Source organism: Chelonia mydas, chromosome 2, assembly GCF_015237465.2.
Source record: "Chelonia mydas isolate rCheMyd1 chromosome 2, rCheMyd1.pri.v2, whole genome shotgun sequence".
Taxonomy (NCBI): Eukaryota; Metazoa; Chordata; order Testudines; family Cheloniidae; genus Chelonia; species Chelonia mydas.
In genome coordinates, this window is record NC_057850.1 from 22,500,545 (window position 1) to 22,510,795 (window position 10,251).

A 10,251-nucleotide genomic window follows, 5' to 3' on the forward strand; every position below is an offset into this window, starting at 1 on the left:
GGGAAAGGGGTAAACAGTGAGGTGGCAAAATTTGCAGACGATACAAAACTACTCAAAATAGTTAAGGCCAAAGCAGACTGCCAAGAGCTACAAAGAGCTCTCGCAAAACTGGGTGACTGGGCAACAAAATGGCAGAGGAAAGTCAGTGTTGATAAATGCAAAGTAACGCACACTGGAAAACATAATCCCAGCTATACCTATAAAACGATTGGGGGCGAGGGGGGAGGGAAGGGTCTAAATGAGCTGTTACCACTCAAGAAAGAGACCTAGGAGTCATTGTGGACAGTTCTCTGAAAACATCCACTGAATGTGCAGTGGAGTGTTGGGAATCATTAAGACAGGGATAGATAATAAGACAGAAAATACCTGCGTGCTGATGCGGTCGCCCCATCTCAAAAAAGGTAGATTGGAATTGGAAAGATTCAGAAAAGGGCAACAAAAATGATGAGGGGGTATGGAACAGCTTCTGTATAAGAAGAGATTCTTAAGATTGGGCCTTTTCAGCTTGGAAAAGAGCCGACTAAGAGGGGATACGATGGAGGTCTATAAAATCATGACTGGCGTGGAGAAAGTAAATAAGGAAGTGTTATGTACTCCTTCTCATAATACAAGACCTAGGGGGTCACAAAATTAAATTAACAGGCAGCCGGTTTAAAACAAACAAAAGAAAGTATTTCTTCACACAACACACAGTCAACCTGCGGAACTCTTTGCCAGAGGACGTTGCGAAGGCCAAGAGCATAACAGGTTTCAAAAAAGAACTTGATAAATTCATGGAGGATAGGTCCATCGATGGCGCTTAGCCAGTGGTATCCCTAGCTAACCCCTATTTGCCAGAAGCTGGGCATGGGCGACAGGGGATGGACGATTGCCTGTTCCGTTCATTCCCTCTGGGGCCCCTGGCATTGGCCGCTGTCAGAAGACAGGATACTGGGCTAGATGGACTTTTGGTCTGACCCAGTTTGGCCGTTCTTACGCGCTTAATCCCATAACCACTTAAGTTTTCTTTTAGAGCCTTCGGTGAGGGACCCCGTCAAAGGCTTTCTGAAAATCCCAGTTCGCAATATCGACTGAATCATCCTTATCCACATGCTTGCTGAGATCCTCAAAGAATTCTAGAAGATTGGTGAGGTACGAGTTCCCTTTACAAAAGCTGTGTTCACCCTTTCCCAATACATCCTGTTTATCTGGGTGCCTGATCATTCTTTACTACCAATTTGCCTGTTACTGAAGTTAGGCTCAGCAGCCTGCAATTGCCAGGGTCGCCCCTGGAGCCCATTTTACAAATTGGCATTACATTAGCTACCTGCCAGTCGTCTGCAACAGAGGCTTGCTTCAGTGGTAGCTTGCGTACTACGGCTAGTAGTTGTGCAATTTCATCTCTGAGTTCCCTCAGAACTCGTGGTCGAATGCCATCTGGTCCTGGTGACTTATTCCTGTTTAATTTAACGATTTGTTCTAAAACCTCTTATACTGGGATGGGACTTCAGATTTGTCACCCAATAAGGACAGCTCCGATGTGGGACTCTCCCTCCCGTCCTCTGCAGTGAAGACAGCTGCAAAGAATTCATGAAGCTCCTCTGCAATGGCCTTGTCTTCCTAGAGTGCTCCTTTGTCAGCTAGCGGCCCCACCGCCTCTTTGGCAGGCTGCCTGCTTCTGATGTACTTTAAAACATTCTTATGGTTAGCTTTTGTGTCTTTAGCACGTTGCTTCTCAGATTCTTTCTTGGCCTGACTTGTTATACTTTGACACTTACCCGGCCAGAGTTCGTGCACCTTCCTATTATCCTCACTAGGATTTGATTTCCAAATTTTGAAGGATGACTTTTGGCCTCTAACGGCCTCCATTACTCTGCCGTTTATGGTGTCTGCCAGGCTGAGCTGGCAGCGCGGCCGGGGCCGGTCCAGTGCCAGGACGGGGAATCACTCCGTCCTCTCGGGAGTGGTGCGATTAGCCAGGTCAGGGTCTGCACTCAGCCCTGGCCAGACTCCCTCAGGACCACTTGCCTGGAGATAGGATGACCATACGTCCCCGTTTGGCTGGAGCAGTTCCCTTTTTAAGCTCTGTTCCGGCCATCCTGCCTTTTTTTTTTTTTTTTTTTTGACAAAAACGGGCATTTATCCCGTTTGCTCTTGCCAACTGATCAGCTGGCAAGAGCAAATAAACAAATGCCCAGTTTACCAAAAAAGTCCTAGCGGGGCGCGGAGGAACGTGCGTGTGTGTGTGGGGGAAGGGTGGCGACACGAGGTGTCAGGCAGCAGGGCTTGTCGGGGGCGGGGCCCTAGCCCTAGCCCAGGGTAGAATGGAGCTTGGGGGGGATAGGGGCCAGCCCCACCCCCTGGCAGCGGTGTGGGGAGGGTGTCAGCCCCAACTCCTGGCAGTGGTGGGGGGAGCCGGGGCGAAGGAGGGGTCAGCCCCTGGCTGCGGTGTGGGGAGCTGTGGGGGAGGGGTCAGCCTGTGGGAAGGAGCAGAAAAGAGCGTTGGGGCTGCCGTATAGCACTTGCATAGGCTTTCTCTGCCCTGTTTTGCTGTAAGACTTAACAGTGAGAGATTGCTAGTCCCACGTCAGTGGGTGGGTTTGTGCAAATTAGGAGCGTACAGGGAAACCAGGAAGAGGAAGGCGGCTGCAAGACTTGTCTGTCTTTGAACAGAATTGTGTGTTAAGGGTTCTTGCTTTGAATTCTTCCACGGGAGTCATTTTGGGGAAGGGTTCCTCACTTAGAGTTACCTAGTTATGGTGTTTGTTGCGTGTCTGGGAGCTCGTCACGGTGAGGTAGAAAGCGGTGGGCGCAGAGGTGTGCGGTGCGTCGCAGACTCTCAGCATCGCTTCTCGGCTCCTTGGAGCTCAGATCAAGTGTAGTACCTGTTCTTATCAGTTTAATATCTGATATGTCCTTTATTTAAGGACTGTATATTAAATTGATTTTTGGAACAGGGGGCTGGAATAGGAGCTTGCTCTGTCCACCCCATGCATTGACCTGGTATTGCAGTGCCTCCAGGAACAGTGCATCTCCTTTTGGGGAGAATCTTCTGGTTTGAAAAGCAGAAAGAGTTTTACTGTGATGATGCTTCTTTAAAGCAGATTTTTTTCAAGTAGTTGAAAAATCTGAAATCTGTACCCCTTTGGTTTCTTTATGACAAGGTATTCTTGTAATTGCTTGGGTGTGTTTTGTGGGGTTATAGATGTAGGGTTCTCTGTCTCACTAGAGGATTGTTTGAGAAGCTGGGATCCTTCTTTCTGCTGTGAGTCTTTTCAACAGTCATGAGGGACAAATGCTTTCCAGACTGTGGGTCTGCTGGGGAGACGGTTGGTTGGTTGGTTTTTTGTTTGTTTGTTTTGGGAGGAGCGTGGCGGGGATCAGTAATATTTGAGGTCACATGTATCTCAACAATTGTGTGAGTTACACAGACTTCTCCCCACCCAGCCCATGTCCCATGTATCTTGGTTTGTAAGATCAAGACAAGGCACTAGGTGTCATGCTGCACCCGGCACACAGGGGTCCCAATCCTGATTCTTCCCCCCCCCCCCCCCCCAGCCTACTGTAATGTAAACGCGAAATAATAATCCTTAACTTCTCAGCGTTGCCACCCTGACCATTGGAAAATCATGAGTCAGACTCCCCAAAATCACGAGATTGGCGTAAAAATCATGAGGATTCTTTTAAAAAAAAAATGTAATGTGGGTTCTCTTTATTTCCCTTCCGGTTTCTGAACCAGGCAAGCTAGAAACTTACCTTTCTAGTGCAGCCAGGGCTCCAGAGAGCAGGAGCCCCGGACACCCAGGGCTGGCAGACAGCAGGGGGCTCCTCGTGGTTGTGTGTTCCAGACTTCCATTTCACCAACCAAGTATCAAATGTGAACTCCTCAGGCATCAGCCTTAACATGGAGTCACAGACAGCCCCCTTGGGCACCCTGAATCCATCTTGCCACCCAGGTGAGCCTGCCTTTGGGACAGATGGTCCCTTGCACCAAAATCCATAACAATATTCCGGTCCCTCGGACTGGTCACTCAGCCAGGTGAATTGCACCTCAGATCTCAAACCGAAGACAATGTTCGTGGCCAATCCTATAATAAACTAGCTAAATCTTTCCTAACTAGGAAAAGAAATAAGAAATTATTTACCAGGTTAAAGCAGGTAAACATACACACAAAGGAGTTACAGTCTGAGGTTTCAAAAAGTAGTAGAAGCTGCTGTAACACGCAAGCTCTGTAGATCCTTTAGGGTTAACCCTAGCCAAACAGCCGGGATCCCTTGCTTATGCTTATGCTTGTAAGGCATGCCATCCCCCTGAAGTCCAAGCAGCATAGGGACAACAGTTTCTTCTTGACAGGGATTTTTATTCCATTCCCCCCAGAGCTGATGGGGCAAGTGTTTGTGCAGGTCTCCGCCTCCTCGTGGGTGGGGGGGGGTGTGAGGCGGAGCAATCAACCAAGTCTTGTGTCCACGGATGATCCACAGTGGCTTGTCTGATGTCTCAGGGTCTTCTCTTGGTGGAAAGGAGATGACTCCTCTTCTGGTAAACTAGCATTTCACCCTTGGGAATGCTTCTCTCCTGCCTGGTGGCGGCCAGGGGGTTTACAGTTTTAGAGCCAAGGCTTATACATCACCTTATAACGTGGGATACAGATATTATAGGTGAGAAGAATGCATGCAGCAACTCACCAGCTTTTCATAAAGTCTAAACACGAAACACATTTTTATAAAAATAATGCCCGTTTTAACAACACTAACACACAGGTGAGCAAGACTAGTTTCCAGCCATGCATTTGTCACTTTTCAGTAAGGCCTAGGGGCCTTGGCATAAGCTGGCACCTGGTCTGCCAGTGTCAGAGAAGAGGATCTTCCCTCTTATCCCCAGGGGTCCCCCAGGGGTCTGTACTGGGACCAGTACCGTTCAACTTATTCATAAATGACCCGGGGAAAGGGGTAAACAGTGAGGTGGCAAAATTTGCAGACGATACAAAACTACTCAAAATAGTTAAGGCCAAAGCAGACTGCCAAGAGCTACAAAGAGCTCTCGCAAAACTGGGTGACTGGGCAACAAAATGGCAGAGGAAAGTCAGTGTTGATAAATGCAAAGTAACGCACACTGGAAAACATAATCCCAGCTATACCTATAAAACGATTGGGGGCGAGGGGGGAGGGAAGGGTCTAAATGAGCTGTTACCACTCAAGAAAGAGACCTAGGAGTCATTGTGGACAGTTCTCTGAAAACATCCACTGAATGTGCAGTGGAGTATTGGGAATCATTAAGACAGGGATAGATAATAAGACAGAAAATACCTGCGTGCTGATGCGGTCGCCCCATCTCAAAAAAGGTAGATTGGAATTGGAAAGATTCAGAAAAGGGCAACAAAAATGATGAGGGGGTATGGAACAGCTTCTGTATAAGAAGAGATTCTTAAGATTGGGCCTTTTCAGCTTGGAAAAGAGCCGACTAAGAGGGGATACGATGGAGGTCTATAAAATCATGACTGGCGTGGAGAAAGTAAATAAGGAAGTGTTATGTACTCCTTCTCATAATACAAGACCTAGGGGGTCACAAAATTAAATTAACAGGCAGCCGGTTTAAAACAAACAAAAGAAAGTATTTCTTCACACAACACACAGTCAACCTGCGGAACTCTTTGCCAGAGGACGTTGCGAAGGCCAAGAGCATAACAGGTTTCAAAAAAGAACTAGATAAATTCATGGAGGATAGGTCCATCGATGGCGCTTAGCCAGTGGTATCCCTAGCTAACCCCTATTTGCCAGAAGCTGGGCATGGGCGACAGGGGATGGACGATTGCCTGTTCCGTTCATTCCCTCTGGAGCCCCTGGCATTGGCCGCTGTCAGAAGACAGGATACTGGGCTAGATGGACTTTTGGTCTGACCCAGTTTGGCCGTTCTTACGCGCTTATCCCATAACCACTTAAGTTTTCTTTTAGAGCCTTCGGTGAGGGACCCCGTCAAAGGCTTTCTGAAAATCCCAGTTCGCAATATCGACTGAATCATCCTTATCCACATGCTTGCTGAGATCCTCAAAGAATTCTAGAAGATTGGTGAGGTACGAGTTCCCTTTACAAAAGCTGTGTTCACCCTTTCCCAATACATCCTGTTTATCTGGGTGCCTGATCATTCTTTACTACCAATTTGCCTGTTACTGAAGTTAGGCTCAGCAGCCTGCAATTGCCAGGGTCGCCCCTGGAGCCCATTTTACAAATTGGCATTACATTAGCTACCTGCCAGTCGTCTGCAACAGAGGCTTGCTTCAGTGGTAGCTTGCGTACTACGGCTAGTAGTTGTGCAATTTCATCTCTGAGTTCCCTCAGAACTCGTGGTCGAATGCCATCTGGTCCTGGTGACTTATTCCTGTTTAATTTAACGATTTGTTCTAAAACCTCTTATACTGGGATGGGACTTCAGATTTGTCACCCAATAAGGACAGCTCCGATGTGGGACTCTCCCTCCCGTCCTCTGCAGTGAAGACAGCTGCAAAGAATTCATGAAGCTCCTCTGCAATGGCCTTGTCTTCCTAGAGTGCTCCTTTGTCAGCTAGCGGCCCCACCGCCTCTTTGGCAGGCTGCCTGCTTCTGATGTACTTTAAAACATTCTTATGGTTAGCTTTTGTGTCTTTAGCACGTTGCTTCTCAGATTCTTTCTTGGCCTGACTTGTTATACTTTGACACTTACCCGGCCAGAGTTCGTGCACCTTCCTATTATCCTCACTAGGATTTGATTTCCAAATTTTGAAGGATGACTTTTGGCCTCTAACGGCCTCCATTACTCTGCCGTTTATGGTGTCTGCCAGGCTGAGCTGGCAGCGCGGCCGGGGCCGGTCCAGTGCCAGGACGGGGAATCACTCCGTCCTCTCGGGAGTGGTGCGATTAGCCAGGTCAGGGTCTGCCCCCAGCCCTGGCCAGACTCCCTCAGGACCACTTGCCTGGAGATAGGATGACCATACGTCCCCGTTTGGCTGGAGCAGTTCCCTTTTTAAGCTCTGTTCCGGCCATCCTGCCTTTTTTTTTTTTTTTTTTTTTTGACAAAAACGGGCATTTATCCCGTTTGCTCTTGCCAACTGATCAGCTGGCAAGAGCAAATAAACAAATGCCCAGTTTACCAAAAAAGTCCTAGCGGGGCGTGGAGGAACGTGCGTGTGTGTGGGGGGGAAGGGTGGCGACAGGAGGTGTCAGGCAGCAGGGCTTGTCGGGGGCGGGGCCCTAGCCCTAGCCCAGGGTAGAATGGAGCTTGGGGGGGATAGGGGCCAGCCCCACCCCCTGGCAGCGGTGTGGGGAGGGTGTCAGCCCCAGCTCCTGGCAGTGGTGGGGGGAGCCGGGGCGAAGGAGGGGTCAGCCCCTGGCTGCGGTGTGGGGAGCTGTGGGGGAGGGGTCAGCCTGTGGGAAGGAGCAGAAAAGAGCGTTGGGGCTGCCGTATAGCACTTGCATAGGCTTTCTCTGCCCTGTTTTGCTGTAAGACTTAACAGTGAGAGATTGCTAGTCCCACGTCAGTGGGTGGGTTTGTGCAAATTAGGAGCGTACAGGGAAACCAGGAAGAGGAAGGCGGCTGCAAGACTTGTCTGTCTTTGAACAGAATTGTGTGTTAAGGGTTCTTGCTTTGAATTCTTCCACGGGAGTCATTTTGGGGAAGGGTTCCTCACTTAGAGTTACCTAGTTATGGTGTTTGTTGCGTGTCTGGGAGCTCGTCACGGTGAGGTAGAAAGCGGTGGGCGCAGAGGTGTGCGGTGCGTCGCAGACTCTCAGCATCGCTTCTCGGCTCCTTGGAGCTCAGATCAAGTGTAGTACCTGTTCTTATCAGTTTAATATCTGATATGTCCTTTATTTAAGGACTGTATATTAAACTGATTTTTGGAACAGGGGGCTGGAATAGGAGCTTGCTCTGTCCACCCCATGCATTGACCTGGTATTGCAGTGCCTCCAGGAACAGTGCATCTCCTTTTGGGGAGAATCTTCTGGTTTGAAAAGCAGAAAGAGTTTTACTGTGATGATGCTTCTTTAAAGCAGATTTTTTTCAAGTAGTTGAAAAATCTGAAATCTGTACCCCTTTGGTTTCTTTATGACAAAGTATTCTTGTAATTGCTTGGGCGTGTTTTGTGGGGTTATAGATGTAGGGTTCTCCGTCTCACTAGAGGATTGTTTGAGAAGCTGGGATCCTTCTTTCTGCTGTGAGTCTTTTCAACAGTCATGAGGGACAAATGCTTTCCAGACTGTGGGTCTGTTGGGGAGACGGTTGGTTGGTTGGTTGGTTGGTTTTTTGTTTCTTTGTTTTGGGAGGAGCGTGGCGGGGATCAGTAATATTTGAGGTCACACGTATCTCAACAATTGTGTGAGTTACACAGACTTCTCCCCACCCAGCCCATGTCCCATGTATCTTGGTTTGTAAGATCAAGACAAGGCACTAGGTGTCATGCTGCACCCGGCACACAGGGGTCCCAATCCTGATTCTTCCCCCCCCCCCCCCCAGCCTACTGTAATGTAAACGCGAAATAATAATCCTTAACTTCTCAGCGTTGCCACCCTGACCATTGGAAAATCATGAGTCAGACTCCCCAAAATCACGAGATTGGCGTAAAAATCATGAGGATTCTTTTAAAAAAAAAATGTAATGTGGGTTCTCTTTATTTCCCTTCCGGTTTCTGAACCAGGCAAGCTAGAAACTTACCTTTCTAGTGCAGCCAGGGCTCCAGAGAGCAGGAGCCCCGGACACCCAGGGCTGGCAGACAGCAGGGGGCTCCTCGTGGTTGTGTGTTCCAGACTTCCATTTCACCAACCAAGTATCAAATGTGAACTCCTCAGGCATCAGCCTTAACATGGAGTCACAGACAGCCCCCTTGGGCACCCTGAATCCATCTTGCCACCCAGGTGAGCCTGCCTTTGGGACAGATGGTCCCTTGCACCAAAAACCATAACAATATTCCGGTCCCTCGGACTGGTCACTCAGCCAGGTGAATTGCACCTCAGATCTCAAACCGAAGACAATGTTCGTGGCCAATCCTATAATAAACTAGCTAAATCTTTCCTAACTAGGAAAAGAAATAAGAAATTATTTACCAGGTTAAAGCAGGTAAACATACACACAAAGGAGTTACAGTCTGAGGTTTCAAAAAGTAGTAGAAGCTGCTGTAACACGCAAGCTCTGTAGATCCTTTAGGGTTAACCCTAGCCAAACAGCCGGGATCCCTTGCTTATGCTTATGCTTGTAAGGCATGCCATCCCCCTGAAGTCCAAGCAGCATAGGGACAACAGTTTCTTCTTGACAGGGATTTTTATTCCATTCCCCCCAGAGCTGATGGGGCAAGTGTTTGTGCAGGTCTCCGCCTCCTCGTGGGTGGGGGGGGGTGTGAGGCGGAGCAATCAACCAAGTCTTGTGTCCACGGATGATCCACAGTGGCTTGTCTGATGTCTCAGGGTCTTCTCTTGGTGGAAAGGAGATGACTCCTCTTCTGGTAAACTAGCATTTCACCCTTGGGAATGCTTCTCTCCTGCCTGGTGGCGGCCAGGGGGTTTACAGTTTTAGAGCCAAGGCTTATACATCACCTTATAACGTGGGATACAGATATTATAGGTGAGAAGAATGCATGCAGCAACTCACCAGCTTTTCATAAAGTCTAAACACGAAACACATTTTTATAAAAATAATGCCCGTTTTAACAACACTAACACACAGGTGAGCAAGACTAGTTTCCAGCCATGCATTTGTCACTTTTCAGTAAGGCCTAGGGGCCTTGGCATAAGCTGGCACCTGGTCTGCCAGTGTCAGAGAAGAGGATCTTCCCTCTTATCCCCAGGGGTCCCCCAGGGGTCTGTACTGGGACCAGTACCGTTCAACTTATTCATAAATGACCCGGGGAAAGGGGTAAACAGTGAGGTGGCAAAATTTGCAGACGATACAAAACTACTCAAAATAGTTAAGGCCAAAGCAGACTGCCAAGAGCTACAAAGAGCTCTCGCAAAACTGGGTGACTGGGCAACAAAATGGCAGAGGAAAGTCAGTGTTGATAAATGCAAAGTAACGCACACCGGAAAACATAATCCCAGCTATACCTATAAAACGATTGGGGGCGAGGGGGGAGGGAAGGGTCTAAATGAGCTGTTACCACTCAAGAAAGAGACCTAGGAGTCATTGTGGACAGTTCTCTGAAAACATCCACTGAATGTGCAGTGGAGTGTTGGGAATCATTAAGACAGGGATAGATAATAAGACAGAAAATACCTGCGTGCTGATGCGGTCGCCCCATCTCAAAAAAGGTA

General features: G+C 48.5%; 2 non-coding genes across 2 annotated transcripts; both read left to right on the forward strand.

The window, feature by feature from the left end:
• Nucleotides 1-2,823: 2,823 nt before the first annotated feature.
• Nucleotides 2,824-3,016, forward strand: LOC119565656. The gene has a single exon (XR_005224483.1). It is a non-coding gene; the product is annotated as a U2 spliceosomal RNA (small nuclear RNA).
• Nucleotides 3,017-7,744: 4,728 nt separating this feature from the next.
• On the forward strand, nt 7,745-7,937 carry LOC119565659. Its single transcript, XR_005224486.1, has one exon. It is a non-coding gene; the product is annotated as a U2 spliceosomal RNA (small nuclear RNA).
• Nucleotides 7,938-10,251: the final 2,314 nt, after the last annotated feature.